Genomic DNA, 26864 nt, shown 5'->3' with positions numbered 1-26864 from the left:
TTTGATCATCTTGTTAGTTTCAACCTATCATTTTTGTTTGTCAGGTCCTTTATAATCTTTATTCTGTCATCCAGCATATAAGTGATTCCTGCCAACTTGTGTCATACACCAATTTGATAAGTATGGTTTCTACATCTTTGTTGAAGTCACTGATAAAGATGTTTAAAGACTAGCCTAATGTAAATTGAACTAGCCCCATTATTGACTAGTGTGTGGGTGTGAAACTTTTGGGTTCTTTTGTGAAGGGCAAAGTCTTGTGCTTGAAAATTTTGTCTTGAGTTGGAGTGAGAGTGAGCATAAAGAAGGAAAGACACTGAAAAAGGAGACAGTATAAAAACTATTTGAAAAAGAGAGGGAGGGAGCTGTAAAATCTTGGGATGTCTTCTATGGAGGTTATTTGGGGCCACCAGAGGGACAGATGGGGAAGAGGTTGGCAGTTTGCAAGAATTGTTCCTGGAAGTGCTTGAGGGTTTCTAGGCAAGCAATCAAGAGGACTCAGTCATAATAATTCTGGAAAAGACCAGCACTAGGAGGTGCAAATCATGCAACCAAAATAATGGAAATGCAGTGTAGGAGGGCAGATGGTTGTTATCTAGGGATCTGTGTTACTGGACCAAACTAATGGGTCTAAACAAGGAGTAAAGCTCCAGTCCTGGGGAGAGGGTCAGAACAACCAAGGTAGAGGAGCAAGGGCTCCTCTCTCCCGCTTTCACCATAACTGGGCTGGGGTTCTGTTAGGGTCTGTTCTGTTAGGGTCCCAGTCAGAAAGAGTAACTGATAAGGATGAGGGAGCAGAAGTGAAAGCAGAAGTTGAGTTCTAAGGACTAAGACATTAGAAGAAAGAAAACAGAAGAACTACAGCTTCTTGATAAACTATGTATGTGTTAGTGGAATCGTAATTCTTGGAGGCATTAAGTGCTAGGGGTTGAAGGCAATGCACTGGCCCAGGCAGTGATACAAGAGTCAAAAAGTCAAGAAAGGATTAATGCACTGCTAGGTGAGCTATTATACACCCCAGACAATTAAGAGACTGAGGCTGCTGGTATAATTTGTCTATATCTACATTGGTTCAGGAACAAGATTGGGCCAGAACCTGAAGAGGTGAGTGGGGTGGGCATTAGTTGCTCAGCTTGGGAAAGACAGAAAAACGAGGCAGCCTTAGCTAGAGTAGTTGGTGTGTGTGTGTGTGTGTGTGTGTGTGTGTGTTTTCCACCTTTATGGTAGAAGCTCCTTAAGGTCGAAGATCAAATAAACAAGACGGCATGGGGCATAAACTTCCTTTACTAAGTTTTCATGAATATTTTATAAAAGCATAAAGGATTTAACTTCAGAGCCTCAAGGGCGTTTCTAATTTTTACCTCTGTGATTTCTCCTTGATAATGATGATGATGAGGATGACAAAAACAACAGTTCACTGGGCACATATATTGTGTCAGGCACTCTGATAAGTGCTAGAATTCATTTAATCCTCAGAGGAATCTTATGAGGTTATTTTTATTATTTTCATCCCTTTTTAAATATAAATGAGAACATTTAGGTTTATAGCAGTTAAGTAATGTGCACAGAGCTACATAAATAGAAAATGATGAACCTGGGATTTGAACCCAAGCTGTGTAACTCTTGTCGTTGTTGTTGTTGTTAGGTGCCGTCGAGTCAGGTCCAACTCATAGTGACCCTATGCACAACAGAACGAAACACTGCGCAGCCCTGAGCCATCCTTACAATCGATGTTATGCTTGAGCTCATTGTTGCAGCCACCGTGTCAATCCACCTTGTTGAGGGTCTTCCTCTTTTCCGCTGACCCTGTACTCTGCCAAGCATGATGTCCTTCCCCAGGGACTGATCCCTCCTGACAACATGTCCAAAGTATGTAAGACGCAGTCTCGCCATCCTTGCCTCTAAGGAGCATTCTGGTTGTACTTCTTCTGAAACAGATTTGTTCATTCTTTTGGCAGTCCATGGTATATTCAATAGTCTTCGCCAACACCACAATTCAAAGGCGTCAATTCTTCTTCGGTCTTCCTTATTCATTGTCCAGCTTTCACATGCATATAATGTGATCGAAAATACCATGGCTTGGGTCACACGTACCTTAGTCTTCAAGGTGACATCTTTGCTCTTCAACACTTTAAAGGAGTCCTTTGTAGCAGATTTACCCAATGCAGTGGGTCTTTTGATTTCTCGACTGTTGCTTCCATGGGTGTTGATTGTGGATCCAAGTAAAATGAAATCCTTTACAACTTTCTCCATTTATCATGGTGCTGCTGATTGGTCCAGTTGTGAGGATTTTTGTTTTCTTAATGTTGAGGTGCAATCCATACTGAGGGCTGTGGTCTTTGATCTTCATTAGTAAGTACTCCAAGTCCTTTTCATTTTCAGCAAGCAAGGTTGTGTCATCTGCATAACACAGGTTGTTAATGAGTCTTCCTCCAATCCTGATGCCCCACTCTTTAAATACTCCAGCTTCTCGTATTATTTGCTCAGCATACAGACTGAATAGGTATGGTGAAAGAATATAACCCTGATGCACACCTTTCCTGACTTTCAACCAATCTGTATCCCCTTGTTCTGTCCGAACTACTGTCTCTTGGTCTATGTAAAGGTTCCTCATGAGCACAATTAAGTGTTCTGGAATTCCCATTCTTCACAATGTTATCCATAATTTGTTATGATCCACACAGTCGAATGCCTTTGCATAGTCAATAAAACACAGGTAAACATTCTTCTGGTATTCTCTGCTTTCAGCCAGGATCCATCTGACATCAGCAATGATATCCCTGGTTCCATGTCCTCTTCTGAAACCAGCCTGAATTTCTGGCAGTTCTCTGTCGATATACTGCTGCAGCCGTTTCTGAATGATCTTTAGCAAAATTTTGCTTGAGTGTGATATTAATGATATTGTTCTATAATTTCCACATTCAGTTGGATCACCTTTCTTGGGAATAGGCATAAATATGGATCTCTTCCAGTCAGTTGGCCAGGAAGCTATCTTCCATATTTCTTGGCATAGACGAGTGAGCACCTCCAGTGCTGCATCTGTTTGTTGAAACATCTCAGTTGATGTTCCATCAATTCCTGGAACCTTGTTTTTCACCAATGCCTTCAGAGCAGCTTGGACTTCTTCCTTCAGTACCATCAGTTCCTGATCATATGCCACCTCTTGAAATGGTTGAACGTCGACTAATTCTTTTTGGTATAATGACTCTGTGTATTCCTTCTATCTTCTTTTGATGCTTCCTGCGTCATTTATTATTTTCCCCATGGAATCCTTCACTATTGCGACTCGAGGCCTGAATTTTTTCTTCAGTTCTTTCAGGTTGAGAAAGAGCAAGCATGTTTTTCCCTTTTGGTTTTCCATCTCCAGCTCTTTGCACATGTCATTATAATACTTTGTGTTCTCAAGCCACCCTATGAAATCTTCAGTTCTTTTACTTCATCAATTCTTCCTTTTGCTTTAGCTGCTTGACTTTCGAGAGCAAGTTTCAGAGTCTCCTCTGACATCCATCTTGGTCTTTTCTTTCCTTCCTGACTTTTCAACGACCTCTTTGCTTTCTTCATGTATGATGGCCTTGATATCATTCCACAACTCATCTGGTCTTCGGTCACTAGTGTTCAATGCGTCAAATCTATTCTTCAGATGGTCTCTAAATTCAGGTGGGATATACTCAAGGTCATATTTTGGCTCTTGTGGACTTGCTCTGATTTTCTTCAGGTTCAGCTTGAAATTGAGTATGAGCAATTGATGGTCTGTTCCCCAGTTGGCCTCTGGCCTTGTTCTGACTGATGATATTGAGCTTTTCCATTGTCTCTTTCCACAGATGTAGTCAATTTGATTTCTGTGTGTCCTATCTGGCAAGGTCCATGTGCGCAGTCACCATTTATGTTGGTGAAAGAAGGTATTTGCAGTGAAGAAGTCATTGGTCTTGCAAAATTCTATCATTTGATCTCCGGCATTGTTTCTATCACCAAGGCCATATTTTCCAACTACTGATCCTTCTTCTTTGTTTCCAACTTTTGCATTCCAATCACCAGTAAATATCAATGCATCTTGATTGCATGTTCAATCAATTTCAGACTGCAGCAGCTGATAAAAATCTTCTATTTCTTTATCTTTGGCCCTAAGATTGGTGCGTAAATTTGAGTAATAGTCGTATTAACTGGTCTTGCTTGTGGTGTATGGATATTATCCTATCACTGACAGTGTTGTACTTCAGGAAAGATCTTGAAATGTCCTTTTTGACGATGAATGCAACACCATTCTTCTTCAAGCAGTCATTCCCAGCATAGTAGATTATATGATTGTCCAATTCAAAATGGCCAATACCAGTCCATTTCAGCTCACTAATGCCTAGGATATCAATGTTTATGGGTTCCATTTCATTTCTGATGATTTCCAGTTTTCCTAGATTCATACTTTGTACATTCCAGGTTCCAATTATTAATAGCTGTTTGCAGCTGTTTCTTCTCATTTTGAGTTGTGCCACATCAGCAAATGAAGGTCCCGAAAGCTTTACTCCATCCACATCATTAAGGTCGACTCTACTTTGAGGAGGCAGCTCTTTCCCAGTCATCTTTTGAGTGCCTTCCAACCTGGGGGGCTCATCTTCCAGCACTATATCAGACAATGTTCTGCTGGTATTCATAAGGTTTTCACTGGCTAATGCTTTTCAGAAGAAGACTGCCCGGTCCTTCTTCCTAGTGTGTCTTAGTCTGGAAGCTCAGCTGAAACCTGTCCTCCATGGGTGACCCTGCTGGTATCTGAATACCAGTGGCATAGCTTTCAGCATCACAGCAACACGCAAGCCCCAACAGTAAGACAAACTGACAGACATGTGTCACTCTGTTTTCTGACTAATAACTAGGATTCTGAGCAGCTGGCTAGGGTGACTCACTACCTAAGTCATACTTCCTGCATAGCAGTCTCACAATGAACATGAGCAAACATGAGAAAAATATCTACTTCGTGAAACTTCAGGATAAGTCTTAAATAGTCAAAAGTCAAAACTGCCATACCAAGAAATTAATGTCTCATTTTGTGGGGGAAAGGGAAGAAATTTAAGTTATAGACTTTTGCCTTAAAATTCTTCTCAGTTTTTATATTTATACTAAGGCATGGACTGTTGAAGAAAAATCACCAGTTTCTTCCACGTCTATTAAACTTGGACAGGAGATATAACCAACTATCAAATATTCAATTTGATCATATCAATAAAGCCCAAGGAATATTCACTATGCACCTGAAAATTTAGTGTTCAAATGGACCTGTTGACCTGTTTAAACGAGTTAACCTACAAAAGAATAGAAACAATTCTTTAAGATTAATTGAAGACAATAGAATCTTCTATTAATCCAAGTAATTCCATTGGGCTACATAAATAATTATGCATATACAAACCTTATAAACATCTGTACTTAAATTTGAAAGAATTTTCCGGGATCTTTTCAGGTGGCTACTAAGGTGGACGAAAGGAGAAACAATTGATGAGCCACTACATTTTCTCAGGAACTCTGGTGAACTGAAGAGAATATGGCATTCAAAATGCACATTTAAAAGCTTCTCGGCGGAATTTAAATAACTTCATTATTTCACCTTTTTCTTCAAACCACCTCAAATATTCTGACTACACTGAGGACCAGTCACTTGACCAGTTTTCTGTATCATTGAAATCATCTGCCTTCAAAACTATTTGTAGAGGAAATGCTTCTGAAACACCCAGCTGTATCTTTTTATACTTGTGTAACTTAAAAATGACCAGGCAGGAGATTTTTTTTTTCCTTTTCTTTAAATTGCTTTGCCAAGTTTCAGCTTTGAGCACATTTTTATGACTGATTTATTAAACCTGGAAACTAGGAGTTTCTAATGGAAATGCTCATAAAGCCTTACGTCTAGCATTGCTAGCAGGTGCTCTGAAGAATGGGTGCAGCGATGGAGCTTCGGCTGAGGCATTTCTAGAACACAACCTGAGGAATTTAGTCACGTGTTCATTTATTTATTTTCAAGTGAGTAATCTTCAACCATTCTAGGAGAAATTTTTGTTCTGTTGACAGAAAGGAGGCATGCAGTAGTTTGGCTATGAATCATTCCTTCTGTTGTCATTATTAATTTTAAGGACGCAGTCTAAGAAGTTTCCGCCATAATACTGCACTCCGGGAAAAGGAAAAAAAAAAAAAAACTTTGTGCTCATCATTTAGGCTGACTGGAGAGATTTATTTGCAAATAAAATGATTCCAAAATGACTAGGGAGATTTACTGGAAATTAAATTATTAGAAATCCCTGTTCCTTTTTAAAATATTTAGAAATTATACCTAAGCGGAACATTTTTACTCTGGTTTCAGAAATACAAGCTTCTGGCATTGCTCATCGTTAGACTTTTTCCCCCCAGGCTTTGGCTTTATTAGCAGCTTAAGAGTATATTTAGCACTGTCATATGTGAAATCTCTTCACTCTGTTAAACTAATATGAGATAAAATGTCTTTTTTTACAGTGTTACTCATTCATTATATAAAAATGAAAGCAACTACTTCAGTGTGGATCCAGAGCTACTAACTGTTTTTATGACAAAAGAGAGGTGACAATACATATCCCATAGGCACATGAGAGTATTATATAAGAGTCATTAGTATAATTGATATCCATAGCAAGAGTGTTTTATCCAATATGATTAGAATGTGCAATACATTATGTAGGTTCCAGGGTTCCAGCTGCTGTGTTGTAATCTTTCCTTTGATAGATATCTAGTGAAAAATAAAATTATCCTCATTTAAAGGATAATTTTCTACTACTTAAGGCTGCAAGAGGGTAAGACAGTTGCAGGCTGTGTGCTTCAACCATTTCCATGTGATTTTCGCCTGTGCGTTTAGTTGTGGCTTCCTCAATCACAGAAAGACATGTAGAAAAAGATTTCTTTAAGATAAGACATCTTTTCTGGTAAACTAGGAAAGGGTCTGAGTTATAATTCTGTGCCTATGTCTTAAACTCTTCCTGTTGGGTCCAGTTTTAAATGCCTTCAGTTGTTATTAGCTGCCATGGAGTCCCTCCTGACTCATGGCAACCCTATGCACAGTGGGATAGGACCATTGTGGTCCATAGGGTTTTCACTGGCAGATTTTTCACAAGATCACCAGGCCTTTCTTCCTAGTCTACCTTGGTCTGGAAGCTCTGCTGAAACCTGTTCAGTGTCATAGCAGCATGCAAGTCTCCACTGGTAGATGAGTGGTGCCTGTGTTTGAGGTGTGTTGGTCAGAAATTAAACCCAGGTCTACTGCATAGGAGATGAGAATTCTCCCACTGAACTATCACTGCCCCCAAAATGCCTACAGAAGTGTGGCTAATCAGAAAAACAAATAATAGAAACTAAAATTTTAATTTGTCTTCAAGAAGAGAGTAACTTCTTAAAAGCAAATGACTCAATTATTTTCAAAGCTTGTTTCTGCACATAATGCATGTATTCATTGATTGATTGACTTTACAAGTATTTACTGATTATCTACTATGTACTAAGTACCTAATCAGGTGCTGGGGGCCCAAAAAGCTACAAGCCCAAGGGCATGACTAGGGTTGGTATCACCCAGTGTGGTAACTCATGGTCTTACCTCCTTCCCCCCAGGACCTCCTCCTGTACTAGACCGTGCAGAATCCTTAGTAATGTTTTTTTTGTACTATTTTTTTTTTTTAATGTTACCCATAAGTCAATCAGAATTCCTGTGTATCACTCCTTCTTTCCTTTTAATAACTATTACATTCTCAAAAAAGTTATTGATATACATTCACAAATACTAATTACCACAATATTGTGACTAAGCCATCAGAAAATTTGACAAAATCAGCAACTATAAAAACACTGGCAACAATGAAACCAACAGCTCACACTTGTAGCATGTGCAGATGAAACCACGTGATTTGAAGCGTCACTGTAAGTGGATAATAATGACAGCTCTGACCAGAGCATGTTAGAAGGTTCAGAAAGAAAATTAGTATAGAGTTTTAGCCTTGTAGGTATATTGATACAGGTAAGCTGAGCTTACAAAAATTTTTGTTGTTATTACTGACTACAGGGATATTTTTATACAAAATAAATTTCTGCTGAAACACTGCACAAAAAATTTGTAGAAAGCCATTTTGGTGTCGCCTCCTCTGACGGTGTCACCAGGTGTGGTTTGCATCCCCACACCCCGCAGCCCCCTAGTGATGCCACTGCCAAGGAATTTGTTTTTAAACAGCGGGCCAAGGAGAGAAAAACAGGAGGGTATGGAGGAAGCCTTTATTTTCCCTATCTGGGCATTGGAAGCATGTGTTATTGAACCATATGCAGCTAGAACACTAGAAAGCATTGTGTTGACATAATGCTCATCTCAAAGAAGAGAGGCACGGTATATACACTGTTACCCCAACACCTATAATTACGTCTCTGAGTTATTGCCTTCTTTTTCCTTTTTCGTGTATGTATTTTTATGATAATAACAACACTAAAAATTGAGATAAAGCTCAGATACTGGGAATGGGAATAATGTGACTTATCCAAGAACTAAAATCAGTGGCAAAAGAAGCAATATTGCTAACTCTTAACTGAGTACCATATCTACCAGGGCAAAGAGAGCTGTTGGAAGCTACACTGGTAATCATGAGTTTCATTTTCTTTTCTCTAATTGGCTTACTGTATTGTTGAGAGGATCAAATGAAATAATATATGTGAAATTTGTTTGTAAACAAACCATAAGGCGCTGGTAGTTTCATCAGAGTTTTTTTTTTTTTGCCAACTATCTTCTGTAAGTTGCAGATCTTATCTATAAATATGGAGTAGCACTTTCGCTGCGTATTTCCATTACAGACATGCTTTAAGTTGGATGAGGTATCAACTGCTTTTGTGGATCCTGGATACAAAAAATATTGAAATGATTAGTATCCAAAAATTATGTAAGCAAATGAGTTGCTCAGCCATTCCATGGTCTTTTCAATTTTCAATTGTGTAAAGTATATTTGAGATTGTGAATCATCCTTTGAGCACAGGACAGGGAAAAATAAAAGGCAATATTAGACTAACCACAAACCTAGGTAAAAACTTTACAGGATGAAATAATGATGGACCAAAATGTGTACTTTTTTTTTTTTCCAGTTGCTGTCTAGTCACTTCCAACTCACGGCAACCACATGTGTGTTAGAGTAGAACTGTGCTCCATAGGATTTTTAGTAGCTAGTGTTTTAGAAGTAGATCAGTAGGCCTTTATTCCAAGGTGCCTCTGGGTAGAATTGAACCTCCAACCTTTTCTGTCACCAGGGAGATTGATTTAATCTTTACTTTGCTCCTCATTTTATATGCAACTGAATATGGTATTTTGTGAATAAACAACTAATTTCATGGTATAGTCTTTTTCTTGATTCCCAAGACGGTCGGATTCTATTAGGTTGTTAGTTGGCATTGTTACCTCCATGTTTTCCTCTCACATTTTATGCTCTTCACAATGCTAGAATGGTTTGCTGGTGCATCTTCTACCCCATTCTGGCATTTCTCTCTTCAACTTTCCCTTCCAATATCTTCTATAGCATAAGCATTTCCTGAGTAAGAGGTCTCCCCTACAGGTAGTCTAAAAAGTTACCTTATCCCACCTATTATTTCTTCATCATTGTCCACAAGAATTCAGTGTTATTGCTGCAGTGTGCTGATCCACACGATGTCTTCCTGCACCTTCAGAGGGTGAGATCTCCTGGGAGAAGATTTCAGAATTTTCTGTACATCCTACTGAGTATAAATATTCAGATATACCTGTGGTCTTATAAAACCACATTCATTGTGGTTTTATCACTACAGTAATGATACTGTGATTCTAATATTACATAAATATTGTTATCTAGCCAGAGTAATAATAATAGATAAGGATAATAATAAAGACTTGGCATGGTCTTTTCCTCAGAGTTTTCAGTCTTTCCACTGGCACAACTGGCCACATCATTTAGTATACTAAGAAGATACGTGATCGTTTGGGAGCCATTATCAGCCTCTGTTAGAGTCCTTTCAAATCCAGTGCTTATTGTGTGTGTTATGAATAAAGGAGCACAAAAATTGCACATGTGGGGCCACATTCTCATCTTACTCTGGACCCCCATGGACCTCTCTTTGAAGTCAGTAGGAGCTCAGCAGGGGGTGGAATAAGACCAGCATTTGGAGAAGGAACATGAAGGAAAAGGGATAATTTTTTCAGACCATGTCATCATTTGGTGTGCATTAAATACTCACACAGAGTCTAACCCCGATTCCTTTTTACATCAGCCTCAATAAAATTGCATGACAGATTTTTTTTTTTTTTTTTTTGGTGTCTCTGTGTTTATGTACTGTAGGTCATTTTCAATGGGAAAAGAATTGGATAACTTCAATTACTCTCCCGTAAGCTCCTGTTATTGAACTGAGCCCAAAGTGCTTTATTTTCAATAAATAGTCGTATAATACAACTTTCATGCAAACTCAGGAGCTATAGGTTTTCAAAGATATTCCAGAAAGGATCTTTCTCACTAGTCCAAATAATGAACAACTCGTCTTTGTGCCATTGCTTTCATTCAACTAATTTTTGAAATTATTTTTCCGCCATGGGATGGCTACACAAATCTGTGCTCTCCCAGGAAAAAACGGTTAGAAATCAACAATGCACTTTTTTTTTCTGTATTCTAATATTCGCCTCAGTCTTAGGACTTGAATTGTTTTGTACACACAATGGTAAGTGAACAGCCACAGGGAAACTTTGAAAAGCAACCTGCCTTTGAGCTAGATGCCATACGTTCCATTTTCAAGGGATGCCCACCCTTCCTCAGATTGGCACACACCTCCTGACTAGGGTCCACCCTTAGAAATTTGGCTTTGAAGATAACGCTCCTTTCAATCACACCATTTTCTTTCAAGAAGAAGTGAAACTCCATCAGAATTTCACACCTGGATGTGTGTTGATGGAATGTCCTGCAACTTAAGACCATTAATATTTATGGGACATCTAACGTAATTCGTGATGGTCTATGATATATGGTAGTAAACAGTATCATTTATGCTGAACCTTAAAAATATTGACAAAGACAAGTTCCTAAACACTGGTGAAACCTTGTATTTGTGTTACGACTTCTTGGTTTTATACTTGGTGCAGTTTTTCAATTAACTGCTCTGTATTCAGAGCAATTATTCATTTATTATAGTCAGTTTAGATACGGTAACGATTAGAGGAGTAAAACAAATCATTTTAGTGACACTGGCTAGTGATACATGGTTATTATTCTGATATTATTTGGCTCTTGCAGTGGTAGGATTTATAGCGCCTACTTTTGAATGCTAAGTCTTATTCCTTCTTGGTCTTTATTTTTATGGTTTTAAATAAGCAGAAGCAGCCGTAAGATTTGAACTGGAGTTACCTATCTGATTTATCATACAATAGACACATGTGTAGAAATGCTAATTTATACACATCCAAAAACATTTTTTTATTAGTTTTTGGTGAGTGACAAGATTTTCTCAGTTATATGCAAAAAGTATCAGGTCTTTTTACAGTGTAAAGATTCCCAGAAGTGTTGAAGACGTAGCTGAATTTATGTCGTACATAAACTAGGCATCAATATATGAAGAATCTCATAAGAAATAGCGTGTAATTTCAAATGCAAGTCAACCTAGGTAACTCCACGTATTAGATGTTTGGGAGTTAATGACATGGCGCACAATGCTTTCCGTCATGCTTGCAGTGTGCTTTTCCCAATGTACAGCAACTACATGCCCTGTAATGTGCCATTTTCCTTCTAAAGGGGCTTTACATGCTTTTAAAAGTGTCTTAGATTTTGGCAAAGTTTATTTTATGCATTATGCATAAAAGTTGTCATCAGGATTTAACAAAGCATTCTGCACAGAGAGATTAGAAATAAAATCTCTGCACACCAAAATGATTTGGATGGCTTTGCTAGATGGTGTGAACTTAAAAAAAGAAATGAACATCTTATCTTACCCGTCTCCAAAATTTCCAAAAGCTGAGAAAGGTCCATAGTGAAGAGAATAATGTTGAGTCTTGAAGCAGAGCTCACCAATGCTGTGTTTTTCCCCTTTCAGCTCCTGTCATTCTTTGCTTGTTTATTGGTTATAATATTAGCAATTCCAAATCAGATTAAGCCACTGCTGTTAGATGAGGAATTGTCACATTTAAACAATTTATGTTAGGTGTTTCTGATCTGAGAAGTGTGGGTATAGAAAAAAGCCACTTTTTTTTATTCTATAAGCTTGAATTTTGTGATGGGGCCCTAAGTGAAATAAAAGAGAAATTGTGGATGCAGAGAAGAAATTGTTGAGAAAAGCTGACAGAGAAGGGAAAAATGTTTGGATTTAAGCTTAAAATAAGCATTTCACATTTTCTGTATTTTAACGCTCTTTTAAGCTGGACACATGCTAGTTTCTTTCGTTTTAAATGAAGAATAAAGTTCTAGAGGAGCAAGCAGTACTCTGCAGGAGCTATAAATATAACCTATTTAAGCTTATATGAGGACGGCCATGAAGAATTCTGTCTTTAAAGACATAGGGAAAGAGTAACTTTTTTTTTTTTTTTAATAGGCTAATTGTTTCTGGAATCTTTGAGCCTTGAAATGTGTCTTCTGCAGTGAAATTGAGCGTCCTGACTTCCACTTTTTCTCCCTACATTCCCAGGGTAACGTCCACTTTTGAGTTTTCCGTTCACGTGTGTATCTTTACAGGAATAATCATTCTACCAGTGGCATTATTGAGGCTATTCCTGGTAGTTGCTGAAACGATAGTCATACTGACTGGTAGTTTCATACCATGAGTAGATTGAAGTCCCTTTTTTTTTATTGCTATATTTTGAAGGTGTCATTATTGCCAAATTTAAGGTGCAGTCCTTGGGAGTCTTTTCGTAACCACGTAGCTGTGCTCCTTGGATTGTCCTTGCAAATAGCAATTGGATGAGTACTCTGTGAGCAATACCCACAGAAACTCAGAGATCTTGCTCTTTTCCAGTCACTGATATGTCTTCTGAGTGTTGTTTCAGGTCTTTGCTGTTGTTAGTTGCCATTGAGTCAGTTCTGGTTCATGGTGACCCTATGTACACCATAACAAAACATTGCTCAGTCCTTCCTCATCTTTACTTTTGTTGATATGTTTGAGTCCATTGTTGAGTCTGCTGTGTATCTTCAATGCCTTCCAACATGGGTGGCTCATCTTCCAGCACTATATTGGACAATATTCTGCTGTGATCCATTGTTTTCACTGGCTAATTTTCAGAAGTAGGTCACCAGGCCCTTCTTCCTAGTCTGTCTTAGTCTGAAAACTCCAGTGAAACCTGTCCAACATGGGTGACGCTGCTGGTATTTGAAATACTGGTGGCAGAGCTTCCAGCATCATGGCAACATGTAAGCCACTACAGTACAAACCCACAGAAAGGTGAGTGTTTTTTCAGGTAGCAATTCACATTTGTTAAAGAAGTCTTTGCACATTAGTTTTTCTTTCTTTCTTACTTTCTTTTTAACTACACAGTCTTCAGTGGCTTTTTCAGCACTGAGAAAGTTTTAAAAATATGTATATAACTTGCTCTTTTATTTTTGGTTCCTCACTTCCAGGAAAGTTGATCGGAACTGATTGGTTTTGTTTGCTGACTGACCAAGTACCTCAAAGCTGGGAGTGACTGAAGGAACATTAGGTTTCCACTGTCTGCATCAGTTTTTTTCCTCTGTTCCTCTCAGCTTGTCTTTTATTCACAAACCATTTTTTTTTGAAGAATACCAGTGTCTGGATAAGAGAAGGAAATTGAAGGATCATAATCATAATAATAATGCTTTACAATTGCATAGATCCTTAAATTTTTTTCAAGTATATTCATATCTACTATAACTGGGTTCCCATAACAGCCCTTTAAAATAGGAAAGAGGGAAGAGGCCATTTATTGAATATCTTCTGTACAAAGTGCTTTTGCCACATTATCTCATTTAATCCTGATGATGGCGCTGCTGAGGTAAGAATCATTTCTCCCAGTTTCTGAAAGAAATTTGGGCTCAAACAGAGTGTAGTTTGTCCAGCATTCTATACTCAGCTTGTGGTGGAGCCTAGGTTTGAGCCTTGCTCTGTCCGATTTAGTTATTTCCTCTTTGAAAATGTGAGTGGGTCAGATTATTATTTCCATTTTATAGTTGTCAAAATCTGAGATGCAGGTAAGTGATTTGCTTATACTAATTCAGCTGAGCTAATAACACTGACCAAACTGAAATTTATATATATTTTGTCGTTAGTTGCCATTGAGTTTGGCTCTGATTTAACATAGAGCGAAACATTGCCTGGCCCTGCATATATGTGTGTGTGTATAGGTGCAGGTCTGGGCAATGCTTCCTTCTGTTATAATAAGGTGGCCATGATTCAGAGTTCACTTGATGGCAACTAACAACAACAACAGCAATATATGTGTGTGTGTTTCTGTTGTTATTATTTTGTTTCCTAGGCCTACGTTGGAAATCCTGGTGGTATAGTGGTTAAGAGCTATGGCTGCTAACCAATAGGTTGGTGGTTCGAATCCACCAGGTGCTCCCTGGAAACTCTATGGGGCAGTTCTACTCTATCCTATAGGGTTACAATGAGTCAGAATTGACTCGACGGCAACAGTCTGGTTTGGTTTTAGATGGTTTGGCCTGCATACTTTCTGCTACACCTGCCTCTGAAGACCAGCAGAAGTTGCTGGTACTCTCCTGTATGATTCCTTCCTCAGTTTCTCAATGTATGGAGCGTCCTGACTGTTCCAGGGCTCCTTGGTAGACTCCTCCAGAAACAGTGAAAGGGAGAGAATTGACAGGGGAAAACCAAGCCAGACCCACTGCTGTCAAGTCAATTCCAACTCATAGTAGCTCTATTGGACAGAGTCGTACAGCCCCGTAGGGTTTCCAGGGTTGTAATCTTTTACAGAAGCAGACTTTGTCTCAAGAGCGGCTGGTGGGTTCAACTGTCAACCTTTGGGTTAGCAGCTGAGTGCTTAACCACTGTACCACCGGGGCTCCTTCGTTAGCAGGGGAGGAGGTGGGACTCAGTTTGGGTTATGCTTGTCTTTGTCTCTGAGCGTTCATGGATTGCATTATTGCCGGACAGGTTTTATGTTCAATACCTATTTGAGTCAATGTTGCATTTTAGCACAGCATAGCTAATATATTTTGTGAATACTGGACTCTAAAAATCAGATCAATACAATTAAATCTTAAGCCAGTGATTTTAATGTGAATATCTTAATTCTTGGCTTCAGAGTTGATATTTTAAATCTGCTATATTGAAAAGAATAAATATCTTAGGGGAGCACTAATGGGAAAAGAGTTGAAATCAAGTAAACCTGATTTGGATAATAATCTACCAGTCCATTAGTCTATACTGTGGAGACTAGTGCAGCACTGTGTTTCGTCTGTTTCATGTGCCTCTGAAAGTGTCACTGGCTACCACGTTACAGTAACACCTTCTGGTTTTCAAAGCCAGCTGTTTACCAAAAGGTTGACAGTTCAAATCCAGCAGCAGCTCCTTGGAAACCCTATGGGGCAGTTCTACTCTGTCCTATAGGGTGGCTATTAGTTGGGAATCAACTCGACAGCAATGACTTTGGTTTTTTGGTTTACAGTATTCAAGCACTGCCATTTCCACCAGCCCCAGCTTGGAAACTCTGTGAGGCAGTTCTACTCTGTCCTATAGGGTCACTATGAGTTGGAACTGACTCGTCCACAAAGGGTTTGGTTTTTTTTAATTTTTTTTGGTTTATACTCTTCTTTTTAGCTTTCCTGAATGGTGAATTGGACTAATGAGTTCTAGAATCAAATCTCAAGGATTCCCCTACTTTCTGGTACTGACGTCACCTGGGGAGGGGAAGATCTTTGGAGTCCCATTTACTAGAAAGATACCTTTCCCCATTCCACACACCCCATATGTGTCCATGTGTATAGGCTGCAGAGACCCCATATAGGCCAGAGGAGAAATTCCAGCAGAATGCCTATTTATAACCCTGAGGAAGAATCTTCCTCCTTTGGGGCACTTCAGTTTTTTGCTTTTAAGGTCTTCAACTGATTGGATTAGTCCCACCCACATTATGGAGGATAATCTGCTTTACTTAAGGTCATCTGATTTAAATGTTAATCACATGTAAATACCTTCACAGCAACATCTATGTTTGACCAAAAAACTGGGCACCATAGGCTAGCAAAGCTGACGCATAAAATTAGCCACCACATCATTGAACACATTTTGACTGTTCAGTATATACCAGGTATTGGACTAAATCCTTTATACAGTAAAACCTGAGAAAGCCGGCACCCATGTAAGACAGAAACCTGTCAGAGAAGGAAAACTAAAATATTTTCTACTAATTGAAGGTGAAAGAAAAGTGATAAAACTGCACCCTGTCAAGGGCAGAAAATTTGCAAGACCCAGAAAAACAAAGCCGTCCTGTTGAGTTCTGGCTTTCAGTTTTCACTGTATATTCTAATTCAGCCCTCAAAATAATGAGATTACAACAAAGCAAAACAATTGCTATTAAGTCAATTCTGCCTCATAAATTCCATGTGTTTGAAAGTAGAAGTGCAGTCCATAGAGTTTTCACAGCTGTGACCTTTTGGAAGTAGATCACCAGGTTTTTCTTCTGAGGCAGCTCTGGGTCAGTTTGAACTGCCTACCTTTCAGTCAGTAGCCCATCACTTAACCATTTGTGCCATCCAAAACCAAAAAACCAAACCCACTGCCATCAAGTCGAGTCCAACTCATAGAGACAATATAGGACAGGGCAGAACTGCCCCATAGGGTTTCCAAGGAGTGGCTGGTAGATTTGAACTGCCCACCTTTGGGTTTGCAGCCTGAGTGCTTAACCACTGTGCATCCAGGGCTCCTTGTGCCACATCCAGGGATTCCTAAATAATAAGATAGGTTATTGTATTATGCCCATTATATAGAAGAAGAAATTGCGGTGAGGAAGCTAATCAACTTGCCGAAGGAAGGTTAAAAAACTAGTTAGTGCTCAAATCACAATTAGTCTCCTAGGTCTCCTTGACTTCAGACCTTAACCTCTAAACCAAGTACCCCTCTATCCGTGCTTTTCTACCTTTGCCCATACAAAGCCTAGAACGTTCTTGTCCCATTTCTTGTCTATGAACATTTACTATGCTTCAAGGCCCACTCAAATGAGACCTTGGAAAGAGCAAGGGCAGGCACAGAGATAGAGAAGGGAAAGATAATAGAAGTGAACATGGCAGTCAGAGGGTAGACACGCTATGTTGAAGCACTAATTGTTTATATTTGCCTTAATAATGTTTTGAAGGAGTCCGGGTGGTGCAGCAGTTAAGTGCTCAGCTGCTAACTGAAACGCTGGTAGTTCAAACCCATCTAGAGGTTCCACTGGAGAAAGACCTGGCGATCTGCTTCTGTAAAGATTACAGACAAGAAAACTCTATGGGACAATTCTACTCTGTCAAATGGGGTCACTATGAGTAGGCATCTACTCAACAGCACACAACAGCAACAATAACAATAACTTTTTTTAAGAAAATATTTTATTGTGTTCTTGGTGAAAGTTTACACAGCAAATTATGTTCCAAGATAACAATTTTTATACATATTGTTCAGTGACATTGGTGACATGTACCACATTGTGTCAACATTCTCATTATTTCCATTTTGGCTGTTCTGTTTCCAATAATCTAGCTTCTCATCCCTCCCACGCCCCAGCCTTCTCATTTTTGCTTTAGGGTAAATGTTTGGTCTTATATAGACGATTTTTTTTTTTTTAAGGACCACAGTACTATCAGGTGATATTGTTTATTTTGTGAGACCATCTGTTATTTAGCTGAAAGGGGGCCTCTGGGAATGACTTCAGTTCGAAGTTTAAAGGGTATTTGGGGTGATAATCTCAGGGGTTCCTGTAGTCTCTACTAGTCCAGTAAGTCTGATCTTGTCTTTTTTTTTTTTTTAAGAATTTGAGTTTTGTTCTACAATTTTCTCCTATTCTATCCAGGACCATCTTTTGTGTTCCCGGTCAGAATGGTCAGTAGTGAGTGGTAGCTAGGCACGGTCTAGTTCTTTTGGTCTCAGGATAGATGAGGACGTGGTTCATGTAAGCAATTTGTCCTGTAGACTGGTTTCTTCTTGAGTCTTGGTTTCCTTCTTTCTCTTTTGCTCCAGACAAGTAGAGATCAATAGTTGTATTTTGGGTTGTTGCTCACAAGTTTTTAAGACCCCAGACGCTACTTACCAAACTAGGATGTAGAACATAAACTTTATGGACTATGTTGTGCCAATTGACCAAGTTGTCCCACGAGACTATGGTCCTAAGCCTTCAAATCCAGTAAATCAATCCTTTCAGGTGTTTGGTTGTGTCTGGTAAGTATCTGTGACTGTGCCTCCTATGTGCTTGATTATATATATGAATATATGTATAGCACACACAAATGTGTATATGCATGTGCCTACAGATACGCCTATACATGCACATGTGTATACGCACATATAGCTTCCTGTACACATATATGCATACATATCTACCTAGGTAACCACTCATATATTTTTTTGGTTGTTACTGCTGTTGTTGCAAAATTGTTTATGTTGTAACATTTATTAGTAACATCCTTTATTCTTGTGTACTTCTTAGTGTCATCGTTAACCAAGGTCAAGTTGTGCACACCTCACCCAATTTGGTATTGCTAGAAATAACAAGTGTCTACTGTCCAGAGAGCGAGTCCCCCTCCTTCCTTCTCCTATCCCTGGTAACCACCTAAGAATGTTGATTTCTGTAAGTATACCTATTTTAATCTTTTTATAAAAGTGGGATTGTACAATATTTGTCCTTTTTTAATTGACTTCTTTCACTCAGCATAATATCCTCCAGGTTCATCCATGGTATAAGATGTTTTGAGAACTCATCATTATTCTTTATAGGTCCATTGTGTTCCATTGTATGTATATACCACCTTTTATTTATCCATTTCTCTGTTGATGGGCACTTAGGTTGTTTCCATCTTTTTGCTATTGTGAATAATGCTGCAATGAACATAGACATACATATGTCTATTTGTGTCACTGCTATTAGATCTCTAGGGTATATACCTAGAGGTGAGATTGCTGGATCATAAAGTATCTCTATAGATTTTGAGGAAGCATCTTATCATTTTCCATAGTGTTTATAGCATTTTACAAACCCACCAACAGTCGATAAGTCTTCCAATCTCCCCACAACCTTGCCTGTTTTCTATTTTTATGGTAAGTCCCATTTTTGCAGGCATGAGATGGTATCTCAATGTGGTTTTGATTTGCATCTCTCTCTTTTTTTTTTTAATGGCTAATGGGAAACCCTGGTGGTGTAGTGGTTAAATGCTACAGCTGCTAACCAAAAGATTGGCAGTTCGAATCCATCAGGCGCTCCTTGGAAACTCTATGGGGCAGTTCTACTCTCCTATAGGGTCTCTATGAGTCGGAATTGACTCGATGGCAACAGGTAATGGCTAATGAGGAATGCCTGGTGGTGTAGTGTCTAAGGGCTATGACTACTAACCAAAGGTCAGCAGTTTGAATCCACCAGGCACTCCTTAGAAACTCTATAGGGCAGCTCTACTTTGTCCTGTATGGTTGCTATGAATCAGAATTGACTTGATGACAATGGGTAACGGGTTTAATGTCTAATGAAGGAGCCCTGATGGTGCAGTGGTTAAGCTCTTGGCTGCTAACCAAAAGATCAGTGGTTTGAAACCACCAGCTGCTCCACAGGAGAAAGATGTGGCAGTCTGCTTCCATAAAGATTTAGACTGGGATACCCTATAAGGCAGCTCTACTCTGTCCTTAGGCTCACTATGAGTTGGAATCAACTTGATAGCAACAGGTTTGGTTTTGGTTTGGAATTGCTAATGATAGTGAGCATTTTTCTTGTGTTTGTTGTCACTTGAATGTCCTCTTTGGTGAAGTGTCTGTTCACGACCTTTGCCCATTTTTAAATTGGATTGTCTTTTTGTTGTTGCAGTTTTCTATATATTTTAGAGATTAGACCCTTATCAGATATATCATTCCCAAATATTTTTTCCCAGTGTTTAGGTTCTCTTTTTGGAGCCCTAGTTGTGCAGTGGTTAAGAGTTTGGTTGCTAACCAAAAAGTCAGCAGTTTGAATCCACCAGCCACTCCTTGGAAACCCTGTGGGGCAGTTCTACTCTGTTCTATATGGTCACTGTAAGTCAGAATTGACTTGACAGCAACTGGCTTTTTGGGTTAGGTTCTCTTTTTACTCTTTTGGTAAAGTCTTTTGATGAGCATAAGTATTTAATTTTTAGGAGGTCCCAGTTATCTAATTTGCCTTCTTTCGTTTGTCCATTTGTAGTTTTGCTTGATAATCTTATTTCTGAAAAAAATTAGGTCCCATAGTTTTGTTCCTATGTTATCTTCCAGGAACTTTATAGTTTTAGCTTTATCATTTAGGCCTTTGATCCATTTTGAGTTAGTTTTTGTGTATGGTGTGAGGTATGGATCTGTTCTATTTTTCTGCAAATGAATATGCAGTTTTGCCCAGACTATTTGTTAAAGAGACTATTTCTTCCCCATTGAATGGACTTTGACCCATTATTCAAAATCAGCTACCCATAGATGAGAGGATTGGATTTACTTCTCAGGTCTCAATTCTATTCCAGTGGCCTATGTGTCTGCCATGAAGCCAGTACAAGGCTGTTTTGATTACTGTGACTGTGTAGTATGTTTTGAGATCAGGAAGTGTAAGAACTCCTACTTTGTTATTCTTCTTCAATATTTTATCAATTATCCAGAAACTCTTTCCTTTCCATATAAAGTTGGTGATTTGTTTTTCCATTTCAGTAAAGAATGTTGTTGGAATTTGGATCAGGATTGCATTATATCTGTAGGTTTTTTTTTTTTTTTGGATAGTATTGATATTTTCACAATGTTAACTCTTCCAATCCATGAGCATGAAATGTTTTTCCATTCGTGTAGGTCTCTTTTAGTTTCTTGAGTAGTGTTTTCTCGTTGTATAGGTCTTTTATATCCCTGGTTAAGTTTATTCCTAGATATTTTATTCTTTTGAGAACTATTGTAAATGGTATTTTTTTCTTTATTTCCTTGTCTGAGTTCTTCTTGTTATTGTAAAGAAACTCAACTGATTTTTGTGTATTGATCTTGTACCTTGCCATTTTGTTAAATCCTTCTAACAATAATATTTTGAATTAAAGTTGTCTTGAAGGCATCTGTGTTCTTTGAAAATGGTAAAATCTTTGAGTACCTCTATGTCTAATATATCCCTGTGTATATTCTCATGCTCATGCAGAGAATAAGCTTCTCTAGAACCTATGCAGGAATCCCCTTTCCCAGGGACAAGAAACTCAATAGTCTGGAATGTAGATTGCAGATAGACATTGGGAAGGGGGTTGTTCCTTGAGGTAGAGCGCTCATTAATGTTACAAAGGGTTCCAGGTGGCAGTGGGAGATGGCCTGCCAGGAGGAAGAGAGCCAAGAGACTGAGTATCAGGAGGGGAAGGCAATGATATTAGGAGAGGATATGGCAGGCAGAGCAGGCTTAGTTGGGTATCAGAGGGGCCTGCAAAGTTGGAAGGTAAATACCAGAAGTCAGGCAGAAAATAAGTGAAACACAACTCCAATCATTTTCTAGTCCATGAATTTTTTAGATGTTTAAACCAAAACCGAACCCACTGCCATTGAGCTGCTTAGATGTGAAAAATTTGGAACTTCTGGTGGCAAAAAGAAGACCTAGTTTCTAGTCTTAGCTAGGATCCATTGTCTTGCCACTAAATATTTCTAATCTCTGCGATGTGAATATTACAGAAAAAAAATACTGTACTGGTCTACCTCACAGGATTATTTTGAAACTCAACTGAAGAGGAATTGAAATTTAAAAAGCAGTTTATGGTTTTCCAAAGTGTTTTCACAAATGCAAAGAATTGCTATTCCTACTAAAGAAGAACAGGGCAATACCTTGCCTGCACGTAGCTTCTGGTCAAGTTGCATAGATATGGCGCTGCTGGCATACTTAAGAAGGTAATCAGTAACACAAGATACTAACTGCCAAATGAGCACAGGGAGACCATAACACCTATTATAGGTGTCCAGGGGATAAAGAGGTCAACATAGAGCAAGATTGTTAAAGAGCCTTCAAAATGGAAAGTGATACCACTTGTATGAAATACCTAGAATAGTCACATGTATACAAACCAGTGTTTACTAGTGGTTACCAGGGGCAGGTGGGAGGGAGAAGGAAAGGGGGACTCATTGCTTAGGGGACACTGAACTTCTGTTAAGGGTGATGGGAGAACTTGGAAATAGATAATCGTGATGATTGAAGAGCATGACAAATGTAATTAATGTCACCAAATTTTCCATGTGCAAGAATATTGAAATGGCAAATGTTTTGTTAAATATATATATTTTTATCTACAATAAAACAAACAAAGAACAAAAATGGAAGATGAGACTGGAGCTAGCTTTGAGGATTGCATTGAAACCAGATAGTTAGAAAAGAGGAGTAATGGGCCCCAAGGTACAAGAAATGTTGGCAGGATAAATGCAGACTGTTTAAAGTAGAGAATGTGTATAAGAGCAGTGGAAATGGGGAGGGACTAAGGAGACCTTGGGTATCAGGCACCATGTCTGTAATAAAGCACTGATGTACTAGGGGCTCATTTTCCCCTCCATGAGCACAGCCTAGAGACCTCAACATGAATTTCCAAAGAAATTTAATTTATTCTTTTCTCCATTGTTAGATTCTCTTGGAATTTTTGTCCCAAGAAAAATTAGTACTGTATATTTTTTTGAAACCCCAGTGGTGTAGTGGTTAAGTGCTACAGCTGCTAACCAAAAGGTCAGCAGTTCAGATCTACCAGGTGCTCCTTGGAAACTCTATGGGGCAGTTCTACTCTGTCCTATAGGGTCACTATGAGTCAGAATCAACTCGGTGGCAACGGGTTATATATTTTCTAAAGCTAGAAGCTTAAATTCTGTCAACTTAATGTTTGGTGCAAAGGAAAAGATGGTATGAATATTTGATATGGAGCTAAAAAGAGGTCTTACAGATTAAATATTATGAAGGGCTTAATGTCTTCTGAAAACTAACTTTTGAAGGCTGTGTTAAATTGTGGTAAGAATACTTACTGTTCTTATTCTGTTGTGAGTATTGAAACACAAGCTGGGAAAGCACTGGGCAGAACAATTATACAAATAATAATCATTGGCTTAAGTTTTTTAATGGTAAAAAGATGACTTGATACTCTGAAGAAGTGAACAGGCAACATTTTCTCATTGCTGTTAATTATAATTTAAGACAGACTCAATTTTGTATTAGTCACAGATGTTTCATTTCTCAGTTCATATATAATGTGGTACATGGAATAGCTCCAAAGAGATTTTAGAAGTGTTTACAGTCTTGTCCATCTCTTTACCACTTGGTGTGGTCTTTTCCCAAAATCATGACATTTGGAAAGAAACTCAGAGAAGTTTTGAAGACATTTTCAAGACATTTCGTTTTCAATGATCTCTAAAAATATTCCTATTGAAAGTGAAAATTGGGAGCATGCTCTGAAAAACAAAATCAGAATGTATATTGTGTCTTTGGCAAGCCTGGTTTTGGGAGTGGCTGGGCTGTGTTCAGTTGTGGGTTGGTTTGGTGGGGGTTGGGAGGAAGGCTTGGGGGGCAGGTGGAGGGAACAAATGCATGATTTCTGAACTGATGTTAGTCATAGAGACCTTTAAGAAGCTCCACTGTTCCTTTTGCTATTAAGCAAAAATGTATTTCAAATAATTAGACCGAGCAGCTAGTTCCAAAATTACCCTACTGTGGATTGTTCTAATCAGGGAGAACTTATCAGTAGGACAAATCACTCGTGAAATTGTGATAGGTTTGGGAATGTTCCAAGACAAGGTTTGGAATGCATGTCCTTGATGAGGCTGGGAAACTTGGATTGTGTCTGAAGATTGTTGAGAATTAAAACTTACCTTTATATCACTTCAGCCACAAAGACAATTTAAAATACAGGTACACTTGTATTTTCTACTAGAGTAGTATGATGTCACTTAGAAAATAAAACAAAACCACCATCGAACACATTGCAGGGGATTTTTCTTGGGTTGTATATTGATAAAAGTTGGAGTTGAGTGCTAAATGGCAGGTCTTTCCCAAAAAGGATATGCCATCTTAAAAGCATATCTAAACAATCAAATAATTTAATTTTAAGATGAGCAATATAAAAATTTTGTTGGAAGAAGAGTTTAATCATGATACCTTTCAAACATGTGATGCATTCATATGGGCATGCGTACAAAGTCCATTAAATATTGTTCATTCTCATTTTTTCATCTTTACTATGTGCATTAACTTTTCCCGAGACACTTATCCCAAAAACAAAGGCATGTGGATTTGTATATTCAAAAAAAAAATTTTAATGTAATTTACATTATACTCTAAAATCCATCTTAGATATAGAGTTATGGTGAAGATAACCCTTAGAAGAAAAATTTCCTTAACAATTTCTTTATGATGCTGTATTTCTTTCCAAAACTTGAGTTGGGGTGGTGGAGACCCATCTGTGGGTCCCGTTCTTGAGTAATGAATTTTCTTGTGTGAATTCTGAGTCATAGTTGAAACTCCTGCTACTATCTGATGCTACTGGAGAAAGAGCTAGAGATGGGGTGGGGTGGGAGTCGGGGAGTCAGGGAAAGGAGGGAGGTGCATGATCAAATACATGTTTTTTTAAAACTTAGAAAGATTTTAGAAATGATAAATAGGGGTTGCAATTGTTTATCAGGTATGAACTTCTGATCCAGAAATAATGTTTTCTTTTCACTTGAGAACAGCTTCTTGAAGTTGTTTATTGTACTGTTTTCTCAGCAGTAAATGTCTGGTGTTGTTCATGGGAAAGGCACCGGGCTGGAAGTTGGAAGGTTCAAATTCCTAGTGTTGCTTTGCTTTGGAGGTAAAACTACTTTATATTTCTGATCTTGGTTCATCAGATTATAAAATAAAAACAGTAACAGTGACTTCTTCATAGGGATAAGTAAGCTGATATCAGTGAAATGTCCAGAAGAAAAGAGACATAACTTTAAGGTAAGATTGTCAGTGGAACCAGTAAATAAAAGATTTATGAGATTCGTGAGTGGAGGCTTTGGTACTGAGTTGATGAGAATGATGGTGCAATCGCATCATTTATCTTACTTTAAAAACAAGTGCACCTCCAACTCACTGCAACTCCAGTGAGTTGAGAAAGGGCATCTCAGACACATACCTTCCAAGCCAGCAACTCAAGTTTAAAAGCAGGTACAGTTCAAAGTCCAAGAAATGTTGCCCACTATCAAAATGAAGATTTTAATGTGGTTGGTAGCGTGCTGAATTTGTGTGGTATCTTGAACTACATGGATAACCGTTAAAGGTTCAGCAACTTGTCAAGGGGATGTTCAATTTCATAACTTCTGAAGGGTGAAGATCCTGAGCACTGAGAGGAATCCTGCTGTTTGAGGAGCCCCAGTGCATGGCAGAGCATAGTCAACCATTTCTAAGGTGGGGTGCTATGCAAACTCTTCGTGTTCTTATAGAGAGTTATTAGAGGAGCTTTTCTGGGGACTCCTTTATAGCCCTTCTCATTTCTGGCTAGATTCAGGGCACAGGTTCTCAGTCAAGCTTTAGGTGATGTGGAGGTATAGCCGTCCTCACTCATCAATACTGTCTTTCAGCTTTAAACTTTGCACTGAGGTTCTTTGAATTCCTTCAAACCATCTTCATGGCTGTGCATGTTTATCTACTTGGTTTAGAAGAAAAAAGGGGAGGTGTAGAATGATTCTCAGAAACAATATTTGTTCAATATGGTAAAATGTCATTTAAAGAACATTCTAAATTAATATTTTTCCTCAGAAGTTCAATAATGTTGAACTTAGTCACGTATGTTATTATGTGACTCTGTAAAAGAATTTTGTATTGACTGGTTTTAAGACTATTTTTGGGCATTACGAACTCTATCGTCTGACTTTCTACTAACCCCAAATCTCTATCAAACAATACTTCCATGTCTCAGTTACCCGTTGCAATAAAAATACTGTTTAATAAACAAATTCAAAATGTCCAAGTGTCAGATTGCAGCAAATATTTATTTGTACTCATGAGTCTATGGGCTAACTGCTAGGCTTGCTGATCTGAAGCGGGCTTGATGAGCTGTCTACTGCTTGCAGCAGGTTGGAAGCAGTTAGGTGCTCTGACATGTCTGGGGCTTTGGCTAAGAAATTGGGTTGACTCAGTTCTGCCCCACAAGTCTCGCCCTCCAGTAGGCTAACCTGATAATGTTTACATGGTGAAGGTAGAAAAGCAAGATAGGAAGCAAAAATGTGCAAGTACTTTTTCAAGCCTTGACTAGTTTCAAGTTTGTTCCTGTCCAATTGGCCAAAGCAAGTCATGTAGCTGAAGCCAGAGTCAAGGTATAGTGAGAGTACAAAATTATAGTGCAAAGGGCATTGATACAAGAAAGTATCAATGGGGCCACTAATAAAATTAACCTACTGCTTCTATCTATGGTACAGTGAAACCTATGAGAGCTGGAACTCGACAGGACTGCCTTGTTTTTCTGGGTCTCATAAGTTTTCCGCCATTGACAGGGTGCAGTCCTACCACTTTTTCTATTACTCTGTATTAGTGAAAAACATTTGAGTTTTCCTTCTTTGACAGGTTTCCACCTTACACAGGTTTCAGCTTTTGAGGTTTTACTGTATAATGATTATTTTATATAATTTTGTCATTCATTATGATATAGAAATATGTTTTCATTATAAAAAGACAAATTAAATTGTTGCTCTTGATGTGAAATACATTTAGCCATACACGCATTCTTTATAAGTTGCTAACCCATTTTTTTTTA

This window comes from Loxodonta africana, chromosome 3 (genome assembly GCF_030014295.1).
Source record: "Loxodonta africana isolate mLoxAfr1 chromosome 3, mLoxAfr1.hap2, whole genome shotgun sequence".
In the NCBI taxonomy this organism is placed as follows: domain Eukaryota; kingdom Metazoa; phylum Chordata; class Mammalia; order Proboscidea; family Elephantidae; genus Loxodonta; species Loxodonta africana.
This window is presented reverse-complemented; position numbering follows the sequence as displayed.